At 42.3% G+C, this 24,766-nt stretch overlaps 1 protein-coding gene and 1 long non-coding RNA gene across 3 annotated transcripts in view; one reads left to right on the top strand and one right to left on the bottom strand.

Annotated features, from left to right (window-relative positions):
• The window catches only part of LOC105466082 (macroH2A.2 histone), a 59,077-nt gene extending 43,690 nt beyond the window's left edge, over positions 1–15,387 (bottom strand). The window contains exon 1 of the mRNA XM_011714988.2: positions 15,232–15,387. The gene's annotated coding sequence lies outside the window, so the exon portion shown is untranslated. The remainder of the gene's footprint in view (positions 1–15,231) is intronic.
• Positions 15,388–15,664: 277 nt separating this feature from the next.
• Positions 15,665–24,766, top strand: part of LOC139356262 (uncharacterized) — a 58,641-nt gene continuing 49,539 nt past the window's right edge. For both annotated transcript variants that reach the window (XR_011607828.1, XR_011607829.1), the window contains exons 1-2: positions 15,665–20,241; positions 24,361–24,426. This is a non-coding gene — a long non-coding RNA (uncharacterized lncRNA). The remainder of the gene's footprint in view (positions 20,242–24,360; positions 24,427–24,766) is intronic.

Here is a 24,766-nt window from a genome sequence, read left to right as displayed (position 1 = left end):
CCACTTCTTGATCTATTTTCATTTTTAGACAGTCTCTATCTGTGCCGAAGAAGGATGAGACCTTAACCCACCTTCCTCCTCCCTTTTCAATTGTTGACAGTTATTTTTTCAGTTTTATTTCCTCCACTGATTGCCTTGGAAACTTGAAGTAATACTGTATACTCCAATCTCTATTTCTGACTTCATCAACTTTGGGGATTATCTCTCATGTCATCATCATATGAGACGAGGAAGTGAGTGCCCTAATCTTTCCCTGGTCCTCTCCTCTCTACATCACCTCCCTAAGCTCTACTTCTGTCTTCTATACTTGCTATCATCCTAGTTCATAACATATATATTTTATTCTATAATCACAATAAAATCATTCACATTTTGACTCTAGATTTATTTTGAAAGTTAAACTCCATTTGCATGGTTAAGACTTTCTAAATATTGTTCCCCGCAGAACTGAGTATAGTGCTTGTCACATTTGTAAATATTCTCTGCAGAATCAAGTGTGATGCTACCAACATAGTTTCTTCTTTGTGGTCCAGCATTGGAATCCTTGAGTCCTCATGTCAAGATGATTTTTTTTTTTTTTTTTTTTCCTGAAAACCTGATGTTCAAAAGCATTCCACGTTTTCTGGGGCTTCACATTTGGACCTCGTCTTTCTTGTATAGCTTCCTCTCTAACTCTGAAGTTATTAACTATAGTTGATTCTCAATATGTGGGGTAGTTATGTTCTATAAAGTAGTCAGAAACACAGAATTAGCGAAAACTGAAAAATTGCTCTTAGGGGAAATACAGGGTTAGGCTCCTACAAGCCTCTGGTCACAACATTTCATCAACTAATCAATACTTAACCTTGTTTTATGTGTATTTGTGTTCTAAGACACCTTGTTTAATAGATACTGTTGACTCATTAACATCGAGCTCCCGGCCAACAGCACTGTAACACGTGCCAGAAGGAAGCTTGCACATGATGGCCTTCTTGCACTTAGGAATGCTAGACATCATTTCAGCACGACACCTGGGGGCCATTCTAAACAGCAAAATCACCAACAAAAAGCACAAACATGCGAAAAACATGGCACTAAATAGGGCATGGAAAGGGCACTTGGTTGCAGTGTGAGCTGAAACAAGAAGGCAGTCACGTGGTGCAACCTCTGCTGGGAAGGTATGCTTGTGGCAACTAAGATGTTTTGCTGCTCTGTGCACGTGCATGTCCTAGAATGACCATGAAAGTGCCGCAAGTATTGATTTGGGGGTTCCAAATACATTTTAGCATGTAGGCAAATTCACAAATACAGAATCCACAAATAGGAACGTGGACCATATTTTTCTGTGTTGACAAAAGATGTTCCTTTACCATGTCCTCAAAATCACTCAGCTTCTCAATCATATTGTTCTTTGTAGAGACCCTGTTCTTCCCAGAGAACCGTTTGCAGAGGGGTTATTCTCAAAGCCCTCTGACCTCCAGCTCTAGTTTGGAATGGGAGTTGTTTTAGCCAGCGGTCCTCCTGGGACTGGTCTTTCTGGGACCTATCTTCTCTGTTCATCCTTGGCCCTATGACTTCCTCTTTCTTGGTTTTCTCCCTTGTTTTGTTGGTATCCACCTGATGTAACTCTTCAGAAACAGGACAGGGAAGTAAACTTTGTTTTCTTTCTTTTTTTCTTTTTTTGAGACAGAGTTTTGCTCTGTCACCCAAGCTGGAGTACAGTGGTATAATCACGGCTCACGGCAGCTTTGACCTCCTGGGCTCAAGCAATCCTCTACCTCAGCCTCCTGAATAGCTAGGACTATAGGTGTGCACCACACCCAGCTAATTTTTCTGTAGAGATGGGGTCTCACTATGTTGCCCAGGCTAGTCTTGAACTCCTGGCCTCAAGTGATCCTCCCGCCTGTGAACTCTTGGCCTCAAGTGATCCTCCCGCCTCAGCCTCCCAAAGTGCTGGCATTAAAGGCATAAGCCACCACATCTGGCCTAAACTTTGCTTTCTTTCAGAAACAGAACTATCTTACTTGAATTATCTTTAGGTTATCATTTAGTAGAGTATTATCATTTTTAGTGTCAAAATCATTTTGCTTCAATATTTTGAAGTCATTGCTAAGCCGCCTTCATCCTGCTCAGCGTTTGTCAATAACTTGGTTCAACCTGAAAACTTAGACTTTTATAACATGTAATTTTTTTTCCATTATGTCTCTGATTATCCCTCCCCACTCAACCCACTGCCAATTTCTTTATTTCTCTCTATACCCCCTTTCTTTGTCTCTTACTGAGATTCCTATAAACCAGGTATTGGATCTCCTGGATTAATAGTCCAAGTCTCTTATCTTTTTTCTTCTATTTTTTCTTCAGTCTTTATCTAATTTTGGTAATCATATTTTTAATTTCCAAGAGCTCTTTTTGTTCTCAGATTATTCCTTTTTTACAGCATCCTGTACTTTTATGTTTGTACCATGTCTTCAAATCTCTCTGAAACTAATTAGAATGTGTTAAATTTATCTTCTGTCCTCTAAATTATTTTATCAGGCAGTTGTTATATTGATTGATTGATTGATTTTCATCTTTTACTTTCATGTAGGCTTTTCTTAAATGTCTGGTGATCTTTGGTTATGCATTTGCATTTAAGAATGAAGGACAAGGCCGGGCGTGGTGGCTTATGCCTGTAATCCCAGCACTTTGGGAGGCCGAGGTGGGCAGATAACTTGAGGTCAGGAGTTCGAGACCAGCTGGCCAACATGGCAAAGCCCTGCCTCTATTAAAAATATAAAAATTGGCTGGGCGTGGTGGTGCATGCCTGTAATCCCAGCTACTCAGGAGGCTGAGGCAGGAGAATCAAGAATCACTTGAACCTGGGAGGTGGAGGTTGCAGGGAGCCAAGGTCCTGCCACTGCAACGATCCTTTTTTAAGCGCTCCAGCCTGGGCGAGAAAGTGAGACTCTGTCTCAAAAAAAAAAAAAAAAAAAAAAAAAAAGAATGAAGGACAAGGTTGATGATTACAGGCAGATAGAAGAGCTTTCTTCAATTCTTCAACCATTGTTTGGTGAGCATGCTTCCTGTTTGGGACCTCTGGGTGTGTGTGCAGGGCATGCCAATTAGTAGGCATGGCTTTAGGGTGTCCAGTTAGGAACTAGTTAGTTGTATTAGTTCATTTTCACACTGCTGATAAATACACACACAAAACTGGGGACAAAAAGAGGTTTCATTAGACTCACAGTTCCATATGGCTGCGGAGGCCTCAGAATCATGGCGGGAGGCAAAAGGCACTTCTTACATGGCAGCGGCAAGAGAAAAATGAGGAGAAAGCAAAAGCAGAAACCCCTGATAAACCCATCAGATCTCGTGAGACTTATTCACTATCAGGAGAATAGCATAGGAAAGTCCGGCCCCCATGATTCAATTACTTCCCCCTGGGTCCCTCCCACAGCATGTGGGAATTCTGGGAGATACAATTCAAGTTGAGATGTGGATGAGGACACAGACAAACCGCATTAGCAGGCATGGCTTTAGGGTGTCCAGTTAGGAACTGAGGACCCCCAAATGCCAGAATGAGTGGGGAGCTTTATTTTGTGGTGTGATATTTATCCTAGACTACGTGTGCCTTGTAGTTTTGTAATTTTTTTTTTTTTTTTTTTTTGAGATGGAGTCTTGTTCTGTCACCCAGGCTGGGGTATAGTGGCACAATCTTGGCTCATTGCAACCTCTGTCCCCCGGATTCAAGCAATTCTCCCTGCCTTAGCCTCCTGAATAGCTGGGATTACGGGAGCCTGCCACCACGCCTGGCTAATTTTTGTATTTTTAGAAGAGACAGGGTTTCACCATGTGCGACAGTCTGGTCTTGAACTCCTGACCTCAGGTGATCTGCCTGCCTCGGCCTCCCAAAATACTGGGATTACAGGCGTGAGCCACCATGCCCAGCCTCTTGTAGTTGTTTGATTGCTTTAGAGAAGAACTCTCAGATTGTTAGCTTAAGGGCTAAATACCAAACTGCTGGAAACTCTTCTAGTAGTAAAGGAGCGAGAAAGGACAATTCACGGAGCTGTCCTGGAAACAGACCTTCAATGAGTCCCCACTTCTCACCCTCCCCACCTTCGCTGCAGTTCCCTCTTGCTTTTACTCTCAGTTGTGGCTTCCCCTGTGACGTGCATATGTTCTTATGCACTTTCAGTCTTCTGGAAATTTCTTGAAATCCCCCACCTGCTGTTAACTAACACCACCAGCCCCTACCCCTTTGTTATTGTTTATTTTATTTGTACTTCTTTACCATTATTTCTGTGGCTCTGGAGAGGAGGGGTTTGAAGGAAAGTACATGTGCTCAGTCCATCATTTTGAACTGGAAACTTAGAATGTTATTTTACTTTAACATTTTAACAAAACTCATTTGTGGATCAGCCTGAAATGAGTATGCTGCTGAGGAGAAGCAGCTCAACTGTTTTATAATTGAGTAATAATGTCATGTTAAAAAATTAAGATCACCTTCATCACCAGGTGAGTGACTGAAAACTAACCGGTCTTGAGATAATTGAAGAATATAAAATTTTGCATCAAGAGACGATAAAGACTCCTTAATAGAATAGAATCCAACTCAGTGTGTCTGTATTTGCACAACTGCAGCATATGAGGTTCCTATAAACAATATTTAAAATTATACTGTGATCCCAGACGGGAGGACAGGAAAGAAAGGAAACCCCTCAGCACGTGCCCTTATTGAATGAGTTGCTTTTGGTGAGAAACAGGGAACTTTATTTAACACCCTGATGGCCTTCATCAAAAGACAAAATAGTCTGGTTTGTTTAGACCAATATTTTCTTTTTATTCAAATACTTTCTTTTTCAAGTATAAGGAGCTGATAAACAGTGAGCCATATTCTACACCTCAGCTTCTCCACATTTTTATTTTTATTTTGTAAACTGTGGAGGGCTGCAACAAACCCTCTACCAACCAGCAAGGTGGGCCATTAGACACCTCCAGAGTCCTGATTTATTTATTATTTATTTATTTGTTTGTTTGTTTATTTTGCTTTTGTTAATTTTTTTATTGGTATTTGGTGACATGAGTAAGTTCTTCAGTGGTAATTTGTGAGATTTTGGTGCACTGAACCCAATTCGTAGTCTTTTATCCTTCACCCCCTTCCCACCTTTCCCCTGAGTCCCCAAGTCTATTATGTCATTCTGATGCCTTTGTACCCTTATAGTTTAGCTCCCACTATGGGTGAGAACATACAACACCATCCTGACTTAAATGACCATTTTTTTCTATAGTCAAGCTTCTGCAAGGAGGTTTTGAAAAAAAGACAGCAGTCAGTAATGTGAGGATTGGGAGCTATAATTACAGGCCAGGGTGTCAAAGGTGGGGTTCGGTCGCACCGATGAATCACCTCGACAAAGGATCTAGAATCACAAGTCAGCTTATTTTAAAGCACTCTTTCGAGATCATTCTCTTCAGAAGTATGCAAATCAAAGTGCTTTCATCATACATTATTTTAAAATCTAGAAATAAGAGATCTTAGAGCTTTTTAATGATGGAATTGAAATTTTAAAAAACCTTTAAACATTGTTTTCATGAACATGAAATTCACAGTGTCATCCCTAATGGACTCGTGTACTGTTTTAAAATTGCTGAAATTTATTCAATTTATTCATTTTTATCCCCTATGATATTTCCCTAATCTGTGGTATTGTGCTTCAGAATATTTTATATTGTAAATATTTATGAAAAGTGATGGAGACACTGTAATGAAGCATCTTTGTCAGTTCAGAATAATCCTTTGGGAGAATAAATTGAGATGAAATAAAACAAAACTAGGTAGGAAAGGAGGGGATTCAATATAAATATATTAACTATACACTGAAATATATTTTAAAGGGTATGAAAAAAATCTAATAGATTTTGACTGTATTTTGGTATGTTACCCTAAGTACTGTATTAAAATAATAATAGTTTGTTAGCATTATTTTGTAGCTGTAAAAACCATTTTCAGTAACACAAGCTAAATCACTGGCTCTATTACACTTCCATTTATGAACTCCAAGGGCAAATCATTATAGTATAATACTTTCCAAACCATTTTCTTTCAAGGCCACCTTTAAGTGAATGAGAATAGTCAATAATTTTATCGTCATATATGTTAAAGCACATTAACAATTTATAACATAAAGGGTTATATCAAATGCAATTTCATCAAAATGACACGCAGATCAAATTAACCAAATTAACCAACCATGAATGTTAGAACCAAGCATTAATCCAATTTATTTAAATTATACTATTGGATAACAAATCATTCCCTTTTCAAAAAGTATTTCAAGTCACATCATGGAGCGGGAAGTTCAACTGCCGGCACATTCTTTGTCATTCAGAGGCAGAACATGTGTGGTCACTGTAGAGGAGCTGGGGACAAGAGGTTGGAGGGTTTAAGGGGTTGATTTAGGATTTCTGTTGCTACTGCAGGCTACTAAGACATTTTAACATGTTTTGTTGTCTCTGTTGAACCTGAGCTATGGTTGTTTTAAAAAAGAGAAAAGCAGCAGTTGTTGATCTATAACGTAGTTTGTTTCTTTATTATTAGCCTTATGCTATTTTCTAATAAAAATATGTTTGGCCACCTGTAGTACTTGGATGAGAAATGAGTAAAAATAATTTTAGTTTTCTTTGAATCTGAGTTAGCAATGCATTCCTAAAGAAAGTCAACCAGAAAATGAAGCAGTTTGCCTTCCTGAATCTATTCATTCACAGAAAACAAAACAAAAACACCCTCACTGGGCCCAGCCTGGTCTCTTCTTGTCTTTTTGTTCTTTGAGGCTTGACAAATAGGAAGAGTGGGATTCCCATAAACAATATTTAAAATTATACTGGGATCTCGGAAGGGAGGAGGGGAAAGAAAGAAAAATCCTTAGCACGTGCTCTTATTGAATAAATTGCTTTCGGGGAGAAAGAATAAACTTTATTTAACATGCTGATGGCCTTCATAAAAAGACAAAGTAGTCTGGTTTCTTTAAACCAATATTTTCTTTTTCCTTTCTTTCTTTCTTTTTTTTTTTTGACAGAGTCTCTGTCATCCAGGCTGGAGTGCACTGGCCCAATCATAGCTCACTGCAGCCTTGACATCCTAAGTTCAAATAGTATTCCCACCTTAGTCTCCCAAAGTGCTGAGATTACAGGCATGAGCCACTGAGACCAGCTTGACCAATATTTTCTTTTAATTTAAATAAGTTCTTTATCAAGCATAACAGTGGGCAAACTATCTTGTTTTCTGCAAATCTAACAGATCCAAATTAGTAATGCCGTTTATTGTTATAAGCAGCGCCTTCTTTACTTCTCTGAGCAGGGCACTGGCTTTGTCTGGGCCAAGATGAGCATCCCTGATGGGAGCGGGCGTGTGCAGGAGTGCTCTTAGGGGCTAGGGTGAATGTTCCAGTAACAGACAGCAGGTGTGCCTAATCCACCAGGGGTTCCCAGAGACATCCATGTTTGCTGAGCAACTGAGTACATCAGTGGGGCCAGTTGTCTGCTCTCAAAACTAGAACAACAGACTGCTCTGGAACCCCTCTTCCTCCATCCCTTCCTCTGCCTGCACCTCCCTACCCAGTTTTTCTTGCTGTCTGTCCTTTTTTCTTTCTTTCTTTCTTTTTTTTTTTTTAGAGAGAGTCTGGCTCTGTCACCCAGGCTGGAGTGTAGTGGTGTGATCTTGGTTCACTGCAACCTCTGCCTCCCTGGTTCAAGCGAGTCTCCTGCCTCAGCCTCCCAAGTAGCTGGGTTTACAGGCGCCCACCACTGTGCCCCACTAATTTTTGTATTTTTAGTAGAGATGGGGTTTCACCAGGTTGGCCAGGCTGGTCTCCAACTCCTGACCTCAAGTGCTCTGCCCGCCTCAGCCTCCCAAACTGCTGGGATTACCGTCGTGAACCACCACACCTGGCCTTGCTGTCAGTCCTCAGGCAGTGGCTGCACTGTGGGGAAAAGTGGCTTGGTTCTTTTGCTGCAGTTCTACGTTCTGTGCTGTTGACAGGCAGTGTTGCTCCCTGGTTATGTATGTATGGGTACCCTGTAGCTCCTGGGCCCCAGCATGGTGTATCAGCTGCTTCAGCTAAGGGCTACCACTGGCCACACCACACCATCCCCTCTGTGGGGGTAACCTGCCACTGGCCACACCACATGATCCTTTCTGTGGGGGTAACCTGCCACTGGTCACACCACACTATCCTCTCTGTGAGTGAAACTGGCCACACCACACCATCCCCTCTGTGGGGGTAACCTGCCACTGGCCACACCACATGATCCTCTCTGTGGGGGTAACCTGCCACTGGCCACACCACACCATCCTCTCTGCAGGTGAGACCTGCCAAAGCTCAAGGGGGCATCAAGGTGGTAGAATGGAAGGCACAGTGGACCACGGGGAGGGAGCCTCTAGTTCGGCTGTGCCTAGCTGTGGCCTATAGGCAAATCGGTAGGCCTTTCAGGGCTCCCCTTTTGCTTTAACAAAAATTTGTAGGAGGCCAGGCGCAGTGACTCACGCCTATAATCCCAGCACTTTGGGAGGCCAAGGCGGGAGGATCACTTGAGGTCAGGAGTTCGAGACCAGCCTGGCCAACATGGTGAAACCCTGTCTCTACTAAATATACAAGAGTTAGCCAGGTGGCGTGGTGGCACATGTCTGTAATCCCAGCTACTTAGGATGCTGAGGCGGGAAAATCATGAACCCAGGAGGCAGAGGTTGCAGTGAGCCAAGACCACGCCACTGCACTCTAGTCTGGGTGACAACAGTGAGACTCTGTCTCAAAAAAAAAAAAAAAAAAAAAAAAAAAGCAAAACTAGAAATTAGGCTTTACTATATAAAAAAGATACAAGGGGAGCTGTCCTGGGTGGAGTGGGCAAGTGCCTGGGAACTTCAACGCTTGGTCCCCACCTTTCCTGCCTTGGGCCTCCAAGGGGCACTGGGCTCTGTGGAGCCCCACCTAAGAGCCCTTGCACCAGCTCACTTCTGAGGTCCTCTCCAACCTGTAAGATGCTCAAAATAGACTCGCTCTGAGCCCCACCTGTCACTTACATTCACAGCGATGGAGCAGCCAGGATAAGTAAGTCACATTCACAGCGTCTTTCCTTTGAAGTCGCTATTTCTTCACCCAGGATAACCACAGAAAAGAAAAACTGGACCTGAAAAAATCTGCTTGATTTTATATCTAGGACTGCTTTTTCTTCACCCCAAAACAATAATCTACATTGTTTACTGCGGAACAGCTGAGGTGAAAATTCAGTTTAGTGGTGATAGGGTTGTTGGCAGGGGACTTAAGTCAATGACCACTTCATTGAAATTCTGCAAGAAAGCTCAATTTGGAAGTTTACCACTCGGATGAGCAACCCAGTGAATCACCACCTGACCTAAACATTTATGTTGCATATTGTATAAGCTATTGGGGTTTGTCTCTTTGTGCTCCACCGCCACTGTTTAATTTTAATGGTCTTATTGAGCAGCGAAGGCAGGAGCACAAAATACAAGTTACAAAATTCTGTGTGTATATATATATCATTGGCAGTGCCAGCCCAGACAGCACGGGGCCTGGGTTCCAGGGTAAGTTTGATTTTATCTTGTTCTGCTTTTATCCTGTTGTCATAGAAATATCCCAAATTTAGGCATCTAAACTCTTATCATCAGGACCGCCTTTCATATCCAGAAACAACCCCTAAATCTTTGGCCAGATCATGTGTTGTAACTTTGAGTGAAAAAACGTGGTCAGTGTATCTAACCCTTCTGACATCTCAGAGTCAGTTGGAGTAAATGTCTGTACACTGGTGGTCTATGCATATTACCACACACATTTCTATCAAAGCATAAGATTTTTGACTTGAATTACTTACTCCATTCCAAGTCCAAATTGGCAATGCCAGTCAAATAAATCGGGCAAAGTATGATGGATGGTGAGATGGATAAATGAACAGTAAGGGCTTCAGAGAAACCACCAAATTTATCTTATTTAATACTTTGTGACAAGACAGTTTAAAGCACAGAGTTCTGTGGCTCAGTCTCATATTCTTTCTTTCATTTGTCATAGTCGGATAAAGTAGTGAGACAAATAAGTTTTGAAAATAAAAATTTGCCTACACAAATGTTAAGCTGAGCATCATCTGAGAATCATTGGAAAGCTAGCAGCTCCTTGCTCTTACCACATGGGCATAAGGATTTAGGGCTTTGGGGTCAGGCTGCCTGGCTTGGAGTCCCTTGTGTGGTGACTTTGGGCATGTTCTTCATCACCACCCCCCCATTTCTTTTTCCTGAGATGGGTGTAGTAACAGTACCTACTTACAGGGCTGCTGTCAGAATTAAATGAGTTAATACATGTAGGGTGCTTGAAGAGTACCTGGCAGGTAGCAGACATTTAATAAACATTAACTACTGTGATTTATTTCCACAGAAGAAATCATTATAGAGAACTATTTTCATGAAATGCAGTCTGACATTTTCTTGGGCATATTTCTGCCTCTTTGTCCTTCTATTTCAAAACCAACTGCTACAATTATTACTGTGATTGAGGTTGTGTGTGTGTAAAGGGGTAATAATGAAAGTTTAACTCTAGGAAAACCCTGAGAGCCACATCATCTGCTGAGAACCCTCACGACAGCAAATAGTTTTGCTTTTCCCAAGGCTGGGCACTGTCAGATCCCCTCGGTCTAATCCTGTAGTCTCCAAATTCCATCTGCCTGGTAATTCATAGTCATTGCAATGTTGGAAATCAAAGGATTTCACAAAATCATAACCTAAGACTGAAAGGGACTTGAGTAATCAATCATCTAGCATTCTCCCACCCCCCCACCCCCCAAATGTAGCTACAATGAAAGGAATGGCTTGGAAGGGAACGTGCTCATTGAATGACTTGTCCATGGCCTGTGAGACCAGACTAGAACCAGCTCCCTTACCCCAACTGCTGCAACTGGGCTATTATTCCGACACGCTGTTGCATGTTTTACCCCCAGATGCCACCTAGCATAGTGTTAGGTCACAGTTGATATTCAATAAATATTCCTTTAACACGTATATGAATAAATGAAACCAGCCTTAAATATTTTGTTTCAAAAGGTCTCTTTTGTGATTTTTTGGGGGAAATGAATTATCCTCCCAAACACTTATCTTTCGCTCCAACCTAATTCCCAATATACATCCCAGTGTATATTGGGGAAAAAAATTCTATCTTCAAGATTTCACTATATTCCTTTTAAAAACATGATCTTCCAATACCATATTGGAACTCATATACTTCTCTACTGGTTCGTTTTTCTCTTTCTTCTATATATAGAATTTAAGACAGTCACAGACTTAAATTGCAATGAAAAAAATTGTGAGGGTTCTTTTAGTTCACCCTTCAACCTGAACCTTGGCAGGGTAGACCAGGCCAGGACTCTCAGTCTTGCAAGGGAATCTCATAATCATGTTGAAGAACGAGGACTAGCTGGAACACAGCATCTGCATCCAGCTTCCTTCCACCTGCCTTGCTCCCTTACCCTTCTGCATCCAAATCCTGCCACGTTCTCTACAAAGCCTAGCCCAACACCCTCCCTTCAAGTCCAAAACCCTCTTTTCCCTTTACAAATTGTTGTAGTTTTCTTGTGTATATCGTTACGTATTATCAATTATGTATTATCAATCACTTTAAAATTATTACTTGTATTTAGTTATCCAAGCAAGGCATACATTAATTCAAATTACACAACTTGGCCGGGCACAGTGGCACACACCTGTAATCCCAGCACTTTGGGAGGCTGAGGTGGGCGGATTGCCTGAGCTCAGCAGTTTGAGACCACCCTGGCAACATGGTGAAACTCCATTTCTACTAAAATACAAAAAATAAGCCAGACATGGTGGCACAAGCTTGTAGTATCAGCTACTAGGGAGGCTGAGGCAGGAGGATTGCTTGAGCCTGGGAGATGGAGGTTGCAGTGAGCTGAGATTGTGCCAATGCACTCCAGCCTGGGCAACAGAGCGAGACTTCATCTCAACAAAACAAAACAAAACAAACAAACAAAAAATTATAGAACTTCAAATATTATAACAAGGCTATGGATGGGTATTAATAATGATACGGCTAAAGCCCTTCTTGACAATTCCTCTAGTTCTTGTCTCTCTTAGTGGGCATCTTCTACACTTTTTCTGTCCATTTTGTATGCATTTTTACTTACAGAAATTTATAATTTTATTTTGTTTTTATATCAATAGTACCATATAATATGTACTGTTCTGCAATTTGCTTTTTTCATTAATAGTATATCTTGGTGATCTTTCCTGTCTCAGTATATATAGATCTGCTTCATTCTTTTGAACTGCTGCATAATATTCCAGAAGACAGATGCACCAGAGTTTATTTAGCCATTCCCTGTTGATGGCTGTTAGGCTGTTTTCTACTTCAGAATGACCAAAATTGCAATGAACAGCCTTATACATGCTGAGCTCGTGGCTGCCTGCTTCTTTGGGTGACATACTGAGAAATGGAATGGTGGGTCACAGAATGTGCACGTTATTAATTTTATAGTGCCAAACTGCTCTCCCAATTGGTTATATCAATTTACACACGTCAGCAGTATATGAAAGTACCTGTTTTCCCATTAGCTTGCCAAAATCACTTTTTACCTTGTTTTACCGGCATGTATATTTTATCTCCTGGGCTGGGGGTTGTAAGCTTTATGAGAGAAGGGCCCAATGACTTCCTTATATTTTATTTCATTTCTTTCCCTATCTAGAGGTGTTTAAGAATTGGTGTATACTCAGGAGGCTGAGACAGGAGGACCCCTTGAACCCAGGATTTCGAGACCAGTCTGAGCAATGTAGCGAGACCCCCTATCTCAAAACAACAAAACAAACAGCAAAAGAACTGGTGCTCAATAAGTGTTTGTTGAATGATCTCTAACCACAAGTTCTTTGTTAATCTCTGTGCAATATACTTTCCATTTGCCAAGACTGCATCTAACTTGGAGGTTATTTCTTAAGGTTGAAAAACATTCTTAGGAAAGTTGGCCGAATGTCTGCACATCCCTCGCTGGTAACAAGTTACAGATACCTTTCATTTAAAGTTGCCTGAGACGGGACTCACCTCCTGTTCTGCTGGCAGGAGGCAGTGAAAACAGATGTGGTTGTCTCAGACAATAGCTAGCAGGGTGTCCTACCCACTGAGAAACGGCAGACCAGAGGCGCCTTAAAAATCCTGGGAACCAGACAGAAGATAGAACGGTGAGGGAGTAGGGTCAGAATCCTCAGGACATTCTGGATTCAAGGAGGTAAATTCTTTTGTGGAGTTTTGATATAGAGGAAACCACTAATCATGTGTAAAGTCTGACAATTAATGGATCCAGGTGAGGTGTAACTGTGGTAGGGTAGGAAAAATCAGAGGAGAGGAGAACTGGGCATGTTTTAAAAGGAAATTTGGCTACAGGAAAGAGGGGTTATGAAGATGTGAATTATGCGATGGGAGATAAACTTATCCACGGGGCAGTGCCTCTGTTTATTTATATGTCATGTTAGGCTAAAACAATTCTAAAAATCACCAGCATGCTTCCAAATCTTGGAGCTCTGAACATTTAGTCTGAAAATAAGAAGTGTTTTAAAACGGATTGAGAATTATGTGTAGCTTAGTGTGTGGTTCAGAACAACACACACGAAGACACGTTCTCCCTCTTAATGTTTTCTTTTTCTCTCACCTATTGAACCGTTTCAGTAGCAACTGTGAAGCCCAGTGAGGGGACAATTGGATTTCAAAACAAACACAAATGAGCAAAGTGAGGAAACCATTTGCCGTGGTGCATGGATCGTCCCTAGGGGATCCTGGGATCTGTGGGGCTTAGAACTGGGCCCTTGTTTTGAATTCCTCTGAGGTGGACAGAAGCTGGACGGACACCTCAGTCCCAGCGCTGCTGTGATAGGGGAACTGCCCTTAAAATCAGGGCAACGGAGCCGCGGTTCCCATCGCGTCCCCTCAAACACTCAGGGCCCCGCACTTCGGTTTCTCAGCCCATTTCTTCTCGCCCCTTTCATCCCTTCACTTATCCAGGGCCGTTGTCAAAAAACCCTGGCAAGGACCAGGCCTCAGTCAGGCCCACGGTGGTCCATTGCACGCGACGGTAAACTCCTGGAGGACGCTCGTTTGGCCCTTGGGGAACCAATGCCCCTTTGGCCATTGTTGTAAGGAACAAAGAGGGCAAGAACTGAGGGCGCCCCCCCGAGGAAAGGCGGGGGAGGACACCCACAGGCGATCGGGGGGCTGGCCGGTTTGGGGCTGAGGTGCGCCGGGGCGGCAGGCTGGGAGCCGGGGGAGGCAGGGCTGGTCCCCAACCGCCGCGCCCCGCGAGTGATACGCACGGCGTCCGGTGCCCGGCAGAGCCCTTTCCTGCGCCGCAGCCAGTTTACTTTTATTCCCTTTTTCGTTATTTTTATTATTATTATTTTTTCCCGCGCAAAGCGGGAGCCAGACTGCCCAGGCGAGCCACGGCGGGGCCGCCATTTCCCGGTGAAAGCGCAGCGCGCATAGGCACCGGGCGCCCCGGAAAGGGAACCGAAGGGGAGTGCCCGGCCCCGCGCCCTCTTCCGCGCCGGCCCCGGGGCGCACGCCCGCCCGCGGCGCCCGGGCGTCCGCACAGCAACCCCCAGCCCTCGCCCCGCCGCCCGGCGTCCCCGGCCTGACCTTCCCCGGCGCGGCCCGCCCCCGGACTCGGGTCCCTTCCCTCCGCCCGGCTGCTCCGCGCCCCCTCCATTGTCAGCCTGGAGCCGCCGGCGCCCTGCCCGGGCACCCTCAGAGGACCCCGAGCGGCCCTCCCCGGGCTCCCTCGGGCCCTGCGCAGTCCCCCACCCATCGCCCCGTGCCCCTCGGCGGCCAGGCGCCACCCTCCTCCCGCTTCTGCGCCTGAAACTCCGCATTCCCAGGAGCCCTCCGCTTCCTCCGGGTCCAGCCTCGCCTGGGGCCCGCTGCTGAACCCCGCATCCCTCCTCCTTCTCTCACTACCCTCGACGCCCCCGGCCCCTCGCTGGCCGCAGGAATTTGACCACTTCTTTAGTAGCCCCCTCTTTATCGCCCAAGGAAGCAAGTTGGGCGGCTGGATTTAAGAATTTGTTTTTGCAGGGGGTGGGTTGGCTATCGGGGGTGCGCCCGCAGGGGCTCGGGGGAGAGGCAGAGGTGGTTCTCTCCGGCCCCTGCACTGCCCCGGCGGCGCGTTTTGTTTCCAGACCCCGGAGCACCCTAAACAATAATGCCATCGCCATGGCGGGCTCACCTGGTGCTGCGCCGCCTGCTCAGGGCGCCCGGTGCCCTCTGCGCGCCCCTCCCCGGGCGCAGGTTCGGCCCGCGCGGCGCCGGTGCCGGGCAGGACTCTTTGCCTTTCTTTGGGTTCTATCTGTGCGTGTCAATGGCGGCAAGCGGCAGTTCTCTGGGCCGCGGATAGTAGCGGGGGGAGGAGGAGGAGGGAGAAGGGATTGCTCCTTCTCCACATAACCACCTCTAGGAGGAGTCGCTCAGCCTCATCCCCCGCCAGCCCAGGCTCCGCGACGGGTCCGGGGCTTTCGGTGGGGCTTGATGAGCTATTGTCCTTCAGCAACATTAATGGTGAAACCGCGCGGCCTCCGCGTACTTGGCCGATCTGCGGGACTAGCCGAGGGCCACTCGCTAAGATGAGGCTTTCCCCAGAGCTGGGCACAGACGCGCTATGGTCACGATCCAGTCTCCTGTTAGCCGGATCCACCTTTGGTGGGAGAAGGTGGCGTGGGCGTTCATCTGGCAGCTCTGGGGAGAACCTTAGAAGGGGAAAGAGAAAAATGCCACCTTCTTTATTTTTGTGTCCTTAAGTAATAATAAGTACATTAACGTTTGTGTCCACCACTGGGAAGAGTGCATAGGGCGGCCACAGCCATAAGAACTGAGAATTCATATCCGTGCCTGTAGGCTTTTTAGAAATTAAGACCGATTTAGAATCCAGCGTTGCATAATATTTGGAAAGGCAGATGTATGTTTTGGTGGATGAGACTGTGTGTATGGGCATACTTTTTAATTGGGTTGCTTTACAAGGTGTTAATTTGTAATATCCCAACGGGTATCTGGATGAGCGAGAGGCTATTGTCTTCAGGACCAGTTTTATTAGTTACTAGAAAATGCATCTTTATGGGGGTGTGGTGGACACTGTCGGGTGTGATAATGGGGATTAGCAGTTGCTGTGTTCCTGCTGGAAGTCAGTCTCGGCTTTGTATTGTGAGATGTTGGCCAGGGCTCCATGGCTGGAGGGGAGTCAAAGGAATGTGTTTATTTCAGTGGGAAACGCTAACTTGCTGTGGACCATCCAGGTTTCCTCTGATTTCTCCTTCAGTCAAAGGACTGTGAGAGGCAACATTTTGATCTCTTCCAAAAAGAGAAACCGGTGCAAACAGAATTCTCCAGCCTTGGCCAAACGGATGATTTTTAAAGCTGTTACATTTGGTAATATTGTGTATATTTGCTGCTACAAACTTGTAACTATTTAGGCAGTGGGGATTTTGGAGTGACTGAAAGCCTCCCAGTGTCTGAGTGGGAAGAACCCATGCCTACCACCCTCTGCGTCTCTACTAGTTAATCATGGCTATGGCTGGCATTTATAGATAGCAAGTTAGGTTTAGAACATGTGCATTTTAAAGTGTGTTTGCTGAGAAATCAGTCATCTTTCTCTCTGACTTCCTCCAAATCATGCATATATCATCAACATATGAATAAATCTCTATTTCAGTCTCCTATGGTTTCTCAAACTCCCCTGGACTCAACAGTTTCCATTTCTTGGGGCTTCCTTTACTCTTTTCCTAAGCCTTTCACGCCCTCTGTGTATGACCTCACTGTTCTCTGTCTTGGAAGGTATTTTCCAGGTTAGGCTATCCAGTCAGGATAAAGTCTTCTTTCCCCAAGATGTATATTTAAAGGGTTTCACATGAACCCCTGGGGCATCCCATAATGATGTCCTTTCCGATTCCTAGAGAAAGGGTGTCTCTTCTTATACATTCAGGTGTCCATTCTTTACCAGAAATAACCTTCAGGCCAACATTCAAGAGAGTTCAGGAGTTTTCTATGAGTGCTTGAAAAATACTCATACTCTGTCATCCAGTCAGCCAGGCTGACTGAAATATAGTTGAATAATTCATCAGTAGATATTAGATTCACATTCAACCTGTAATTTCCCAATAAAAGTGGTATATGTGGTCATTTTTATGTGAATTTTATATAATAGTTCATCCTAGCATTTTGTTATGTGCTATCCTGAGAGAGGCTGGATCTAGGAAATTTACTGGTTAGGATTCTCCCATTTCATACTGGTTGGTTTCTTCAGACAGATGATGCTGTCGCAACTCAGAAAATCAAGGAGGATGTCAGCTTCATAATACTCTGGTTCTTAGGATAAAAGCATTCTTAGAGTTCACCTAGTCCAAACCTTTGTTATAGGAAGAAATCTGGTATTTGGATGGGTGAAATGACTCAGCCACGGCCTCACAGGACATTAGTGGGAGATCCTCCAGTGCATGTCCAGATACCCAGTCAATGCAATTTCCACCAATTCCAAACTTTTCAGGATGTATAGGCAACAAATATGCCACTTAATCTGCAGGTCTAGTTGAATTATGTATGTTGAATACCGAGCATTTAACCCATAAAAAGTTAACACTGAGATAGTATCATATAATATTATATAAAATTAAAATACATTTTAAAAAGTCAACATGATCATAAATTGATGAGTGATCTAGAGTTCTGCAGTGGCCTCTAGCTCGGGGAACCTCTGACAAGTTGAATAATAAAGAATGATAAGAGCTTACACTTATTGAATGTTTACTGTGTGTACCGTACTAAGCACTTTATCCTTACTAACTTATTTCATCCTTTCAACACTTGTATGAGGCAAGCACTGTTTTCTCCTTTTTACAGACAAACTGAGGCAGGGAGTGGATGAGAAACTTTCCTACAGTTATAGAGTTAGGAAGTGGCAGATCCACACTGTTAATCACCACGTGGAGTGTGATTAAAGGTGGAGAAGTGCGTGTTTTAAGCAAAGGAATTTTGCACTCGGTCACATGATTTGAGTCTGAGAGGGGTCCTTGGACCCTTCCCAATAAATGTCCCCAAGGAGTCAGCAAACAGCCTAATTACAGGAGGGTCAGTTGATTACAGTTGCACTGAAAACATTTTCTTAACCCTTGACCTGTCTGTGTGCATAATATTATGAATACAGGTATTGATTGTGAGTTGACTCCATTACAGCAGAGATGTCTTTAATACTTTTATTGAGATGCAGGATGAAGAGCTTCTCCATTTACAGACAGGCATGTAACATAATTTAGAGATAAAAAAGAGAATCAAATGAATCAGTCATCCAACCAGATTTGTGTCCTATTGGGTTGCTAGTAATTCATCCACAAAATCATCTACTTCAAAAATAACTTCGTTGATTTACCCCCCAAACCCTTTTTCTTTTTCATGATCCAAATTTGTGATTTTGTGTAAATTGAGTGGACTTTTATTTTCCATGATTAGTTCTAATCTGGTTTACGATACATATTATAATTTGTGATCATTTTACCCTTCTAGGATCTTAGTATGCAATTACCTTAGTAATTTCCTGACATTGCCTCTTCCAGAAGTACTATGTGCATGTAGGTATATATTTATATCTGGCATATGTAACTATATATGTAAGATTTGTGGATCTAAATTAATTTTATTTGGCAATTTCTGATCTCCTTTGAAGTAACCTGAGATTCCCTGGGAGTGTCATAGAAACAGATGGAAATCACTGGTTTATGCACTTCTTTGGATGTAAGTTAGGAACTCTAGACACTGTATTAATTTTATCAAGGCACCAACTGGTATAACTCTAAATAGCAACGTGGGAGCTTGAGGTTATGAATGCAGACAAAGCACCAGGCTAACAGTATCCCACCATGTGAAAGAATAAACACAGCTTCCAAAAGTACCTTATAGCTAGGAAAATACTAGGCAATTTGACACACAAATTTTTTTTTTAAGCTGGAAACTTACAAAGTCTTTCCTGTTGTTATATTTTGAATAGTGAACATGATTGATGTTAAACTTTTATTTCCTTGATCACGACTGATGACTTTAGGATCTTAATCATGGGTGGAGGGGGAATAATGTCCTTAAAAAAAGGACACACAGGCAATCATTAGGCCAACAAAGACTGTACTTAGAATTTCTGGCTAAAATGAATGTCTTGGTCTCCTAACAAAAGAAACATTTTACTAGTCCTGGTTCTTAAAAACAGTAACAAACTGTGTCTTTTTTGATACTAAATTCTGACCCTTTGGTTCTGGGAAAGGGGATTTGCATGAGTAGGTATGTGTGTGTATAGATGCGTATTTAGATATATACATTTATATATGAATCAAGAAATATTTGATGCATATGTTACATGTGTATACCTTGTAAGATGAGTAATGACTGAGATTTCAGTGTGCTCAGAGTCAGGGCTGGTTTGGATTTTAAAGGAATCTACTGAATGTTTAGCATTTAACTGACGAACTGTATTATAAAAGAAAATGAAGTGTTTCAGGTTTTTAAGACAAATACACTGTCAGCCCCAATTATGCAAAGTTGTGGTTAGGAAAATAAGGCACGTGGTGTCATTACGTTTAATAGAAACAGAGCCCAGAGCTAAGGGGAGTGTGCCAGTTGGTAACTTGCTCTGATCCATTACGGAGCTCTCTGGGAGATCATCCTGTTACCTCCAGGCAGAGTTCTTTGTGACAATTGTGATGAGAAGTGGCAGCAAGCATCCAGAGAGTTTGGACTTTAGCATCTGTGTTGGCAGATCTGTGCAATGTGACCTCGCACCTAAACAAAATTGCTCTTTACAGTTTAGGCCCAGTCTGGAGAATGGGGGCATTGATTTTCCAAATCCACAAATGCAGAATACCATCGTGAAACTATAATTTATTTATACAAATGGTGTGTTTTTACAAAGGCCATCTGTCAGTTGACTCTCTGATCTAAAACAAATCTGTTTGTTCCCCCAGAAGAAATAACATGTCTGTTGAAAAAAGATTTATGGACGACAGGCTGCCCAATCCACCAGCCATTGGTATAATAGTAACTATTTATGATATATTTACTTCTAAAGGGGTGCTGTGAGTGGAAACTATTACTTGTAAAGTATGGTAATTAATTTTTCATTACCTCAAAGCCAAGAAATGGAGCCCACTTGCATTTATTAAGATTGCTGCATGAGAAACATGTTCCTTCTGGAAAAAAAAAAATCCAGGTAAAGCATTCATAGAGCTGTGGTTCTGTGATAACTCACTGTTCTGATTGGGTAGATATAGGCCCATGGGGTTGATCTCAAGCCTTTGATTGTTTTCTGGAGGACAAGGAGACAAATCACTCTTGAATGACCATGGCTACTTTATCTCTAGGCATCACGGATGGCCCTCATTAAAAATTAGAACTTTCTATTAATACTAAAAGAAAAGAAGATTCCAGGCTAGGAGAAATTGAAATGGAAAAGAAGGGAAAGCTCTCTGCCCTATCTCCACCTCTCCCCAGCCCCTGACCCCTGCCACAAAGAAGATACTCAAACTATTTATCTGTTTATCTATTTATTCCTGGACTCCCACCCCCAGCTTTACTGAGGTATAATTGACAGATAAAATCGTACAGTTGACCCTCTATTTCTTTCTTTTCTTTTTTTTAATACTTTAAATTCTAGGGTACATGTACACAACATGCAGGTTTTTTACATATGTATACATGTGCCATGTTGGTGTGCTGCACCTGTTAACTGGTCATTTACATGAGGTATATCTCCTAATGCTATCCCTCCCCCAACCCCACGACAGGCCCCGGTGTGTGATGTTCCCCACCCTTTGTCCAAGTGTTCTCATCGTTCAATTCCCACCTATGAGTGAGAACATGCGGTGTTTGGTTTTCTGTCCTTGCAATAGTTTGCTCAGAATGATGGTTTCTAGCTTCATCCATGTCCCCACGAAGGATGTGAACTCATCGTTTTTATGGCTGCATAGTATTCCGTGGTGTATATGCGCCACAATTTCTTAATCTAATCTGTCATTGATGGATATTTGGGTTGGTTCCAAGTCTTTGCTGTTGTGAATAGTGCCACAATAAACATACGTGTGCATGTGTCTTTATAGCAGCATGATTTATAATCCTTTGGGTATATGCCCAGTAATGGGATGGCTGCAGTTGAATCTCTATTTCTATGGGTTTTGCATCCATAGATTCAACCAACCACGGTTTGAAAATGTAGTTAGGCCTGTAATAGTTGCATCTGTGCTGAACTTGTAGGGACTTTTTTCCTTATCATTATTCCCTAAACAATACAGTATTACAACTATTTACATAGGATTTGCATTGTATTAGGTATTATAAGTAATCTAGAGATAATGGGCATAGGTTACATGCAGATACGAACCATTTTATATAAGGGACTTGAGCATCCTTGGATGTGGTGTCTGCAGGAGTTTCTAGAACCAATCCCCTGTGGTTACTGAGGGACAACCGTATGTATTTAAGGGATACAATGTGATGCTTTCATATGCATATATATTATGAAATTATTGTCACAATCATTAACACATCAATTACCTGACGTAGTTAGCTTTGTGTGTGTGTGTTGAGGACATTTAAGACCTACTTTCTTAGCAAACTTCAGGTATACAATACGGTATTATTAACTCTAGTCACCATGTTGTACGTTAGATCCCCAGAATGTGTTCCTTATAACTGAAAGTTTGCACTCTTTGGCCAACATCTTTTCATTTCCCTGAATTCCCAGCCCCTGGCAACCACCATTCAACTCTGTTTCTTTGAGTTTGACTTTTTTTTTTTTTTTTTTTTTTGAGACAGAGTCTTGCTGTTGCCCAGGCTGGAGTGCAGTGGTGCGATCTCGGCTCACTTCAATCTCTGCCTCCCAGGTTCAAACCGTTCTCCTGCCTCAGCCTCCCAGGTAGCTGAGACTACAGGCATGCACCATCATGCCCAGCTAATTTTTTTTTTGTATTTTTGGTAGAGACGGGGTTTCATCATGCTGGCCAGGCTGGTTTTGAACTCCTGACCTCAAGTGATCCTCCCACCTCAGCCTCCCAAAGTGCTGGGATTACAGATGTGAGTCACCGCACCCGGCCGAGTTTGACTATTTTAGATTCCACATATAAGTGAGCTTATACATTTCTCTTTCCTTGTCTGACTTGTTTCACTTATTAGCATAATGCTTTCAAGGTCCATCCGTGTTGTCACCAATGGCAGGATTTCCTTCTTTCCTTCTTTTTAATGACTGTATATAATGGCAAAAACTGCAATTACTTTTGCACCAATCTAATATATACATATATACACATGCACACACACACACACAATTTCTTTATCCATTAATTCATCAATGGACATTTAAGTTGTTTCCATGTCCTGGCTATAGTGAATAATGGTGCAATGACCATAGGAGTGCAGATATATCTGAAGCTACTGTTTAGGATATATACCCAGGATATATACCCAGAAGGATATATACCCAGAAGATGGGTTGCTGGATCATAAGATGGTTCTATTTTCAATATTTTGAGGAACCTCCATACTGTTTTCTATACTGGCCCTATCAAATTTCATTTTCACCAGTAGCGTACAATGATCTTGTTTCTCCACATCCTTGTCAATGCTTTTAATCTTGTCTTTTTGACAACAGCTAACCTAACAGATGTGAGGTGATATCTCTTTGTGGTTTTGATCTGCATTTCCCTGATGACTAGTGATGCTAAGCACCTTTCATGTGCTTGTGTACCTGTTGGCCATTTATCTTTCTTTGGAACAATGTCTGTTCAGGTCATTTGCCCATTTTTAAATGAGGTTTTTTTTTTTTGTTTTTGTTTTTGTTTTTGCTATTGAGTTGTATGAGGAGTTCCTGATATATTTTGGATATTAAATCCTAATAGGACATATGGTTTGCAAATATTTTCACCATTTTATAAGTTACCTTTTCATTTTGTTGATTGTTCCTTTGCTGTGAAGAAGATTTTTAGTTTGATGCCATCCCATTTGCTTATTTATTTATTTATTTTGTTGCCTCTGCTTTTGAGGTCATATCCAAAAAAATCATTTCCTAGACCAATGTCGAGGAGCTTTCTCCTAGGTTTTATTCTACATTTTTACAGTTTCAGGTCTTACATAGAAGTCTTTAATCTATTTCAAATTATTTTTTGTGAGTAGTGTAAGACAGAAGCTCAATTTCATTCTTTTGCATGTGGATATCCAGTTTTTCCTTCGCCATTTATTGAAGAGGCTGTCCTTTCCCCATTGTGTATTCTTGGCACCTTTGTCAAAGATCAGTTTACTGTATTAAATATTTACTTATTTTGGAATATTTATTTTTGAATGGGACCTAATATTTCTCAAGTACATATTCTCTTCCAGGGCTTGGCTAGATCACAGGAGAGGTACAAAAACCCATGCCTTCTTCTCTCTGGAAGCTTGCCGTCTACCTGATAACTCAGGGCTTGGTGATAGGTAGATAAATCCCCTTGAAATTGTCCATGAAAAGTGGTTAACAAGAGTCAGTAGTTATCTCCAAACATCTTTCTTAACATCTTTCTTAAGTGAATTTATCTCCAAACATCTTTCTTAAGTTAACATCTTTCTTAAGTTTTCTGAAGCATTCTTAAGATCAGCTAAACCAGGTTTCTTCCTCAGATGTTTTACTTTGTTTGCTTTTTATTTATTTTTGCTTTTCAAATATTTAAAAACATAAGTAATATTTGAACATGGTACAAAGGTGGACAGTGCAAGGGGCCCTTTCTCTTATGTCTCTGTTGCATTCTTGCATTGCTATTAAGAAATACTTGAGGCTGGGTAATTTATAAAGAAAAGAGATTGCACTATTTACAATAGCAAAGACTTGGAACCAACGCAAATACCCATCAATGATAGACTGGATAAAGAAAATGTGGCACATATACACCATGGAATACTATGCAGTCATCAAAAAGAATGAGTTCATGTCCTTTGCAGTGACATGGATGACGCTGGAAGCTATCATTCTTGGCAAACTAACACAGGAACAGAAAACCAAACACCACATGTTCTCACTCATAAGTGGGAGTTGAACAATGATAACACAGGGAGGGGAACATCCCACACTAGGGCCCGTTTGGGGATGGGGGGCGAGGGGAGGGAGAGCATTCGGACAAATACCTAATGCATGTGGAGCTTAAAACCTAGATGATGGGTTGACAGGTGCAGCAAACTGCCATGGCACATGTATACCTATGTAACAAACCTGCACATTCTGCACATGTATCCCAGAACTTAAAGTAAAATTTAAAAACTAAAACAAACAAACAAACAAACAAGATTTAACTGGCTCATGGTTCTGCAGGCTATGCAAGCATGGAGCCCACATCACTTTGCTTCTTTTTTCCTGTTCCACGGCTCGTCTCCAAAGGTAAGCACTGTAAATTCTTAGCTGTTTCTTCTGATATTTATCTACATACATCTAGAAAGAAATAAAGGAAGGAAGGAAGGAAGGGAAGAAAGAAGGGAGAGAAAAAGAAAAAGGAATGTAACACTGTTTCTTGACTTACCAGTTTGAGTCACTATTCCTAGTGATTTATTACTGTGAAATGAGGATCTAGTTCTCTTACACTCTTTCTTTTCTTCCCACTTCCTTTTTCCCTATCCCCTTGATACAGTTATATCACAGGTTTTGGTTAAATTAATATGATTATGATCATATAGTTATTACAGCAGAGCCATATAGTATACTATACTCCCTATCTTGTCTA

The sequence above is a fragment of the Macaca nemestrina genome, chromosome 9 (genome assembly GCF_043159975.1).
Source record: "Macaca nemestrina isolate mMacNem1 chromosome 9, mMacNem.hap1, whole genome shotgun sequence".
Lineage (NCBI taxonomy): Eukaryota > Metazoa > Chordata > Mammalia > Primates > Cercopithecidae > Macaca > Macaca nemestrina.
Note: the sequence above shows the minus strand (reverse complement) of the source record. Positions and strands in the feature narration are given on the sequence as shown.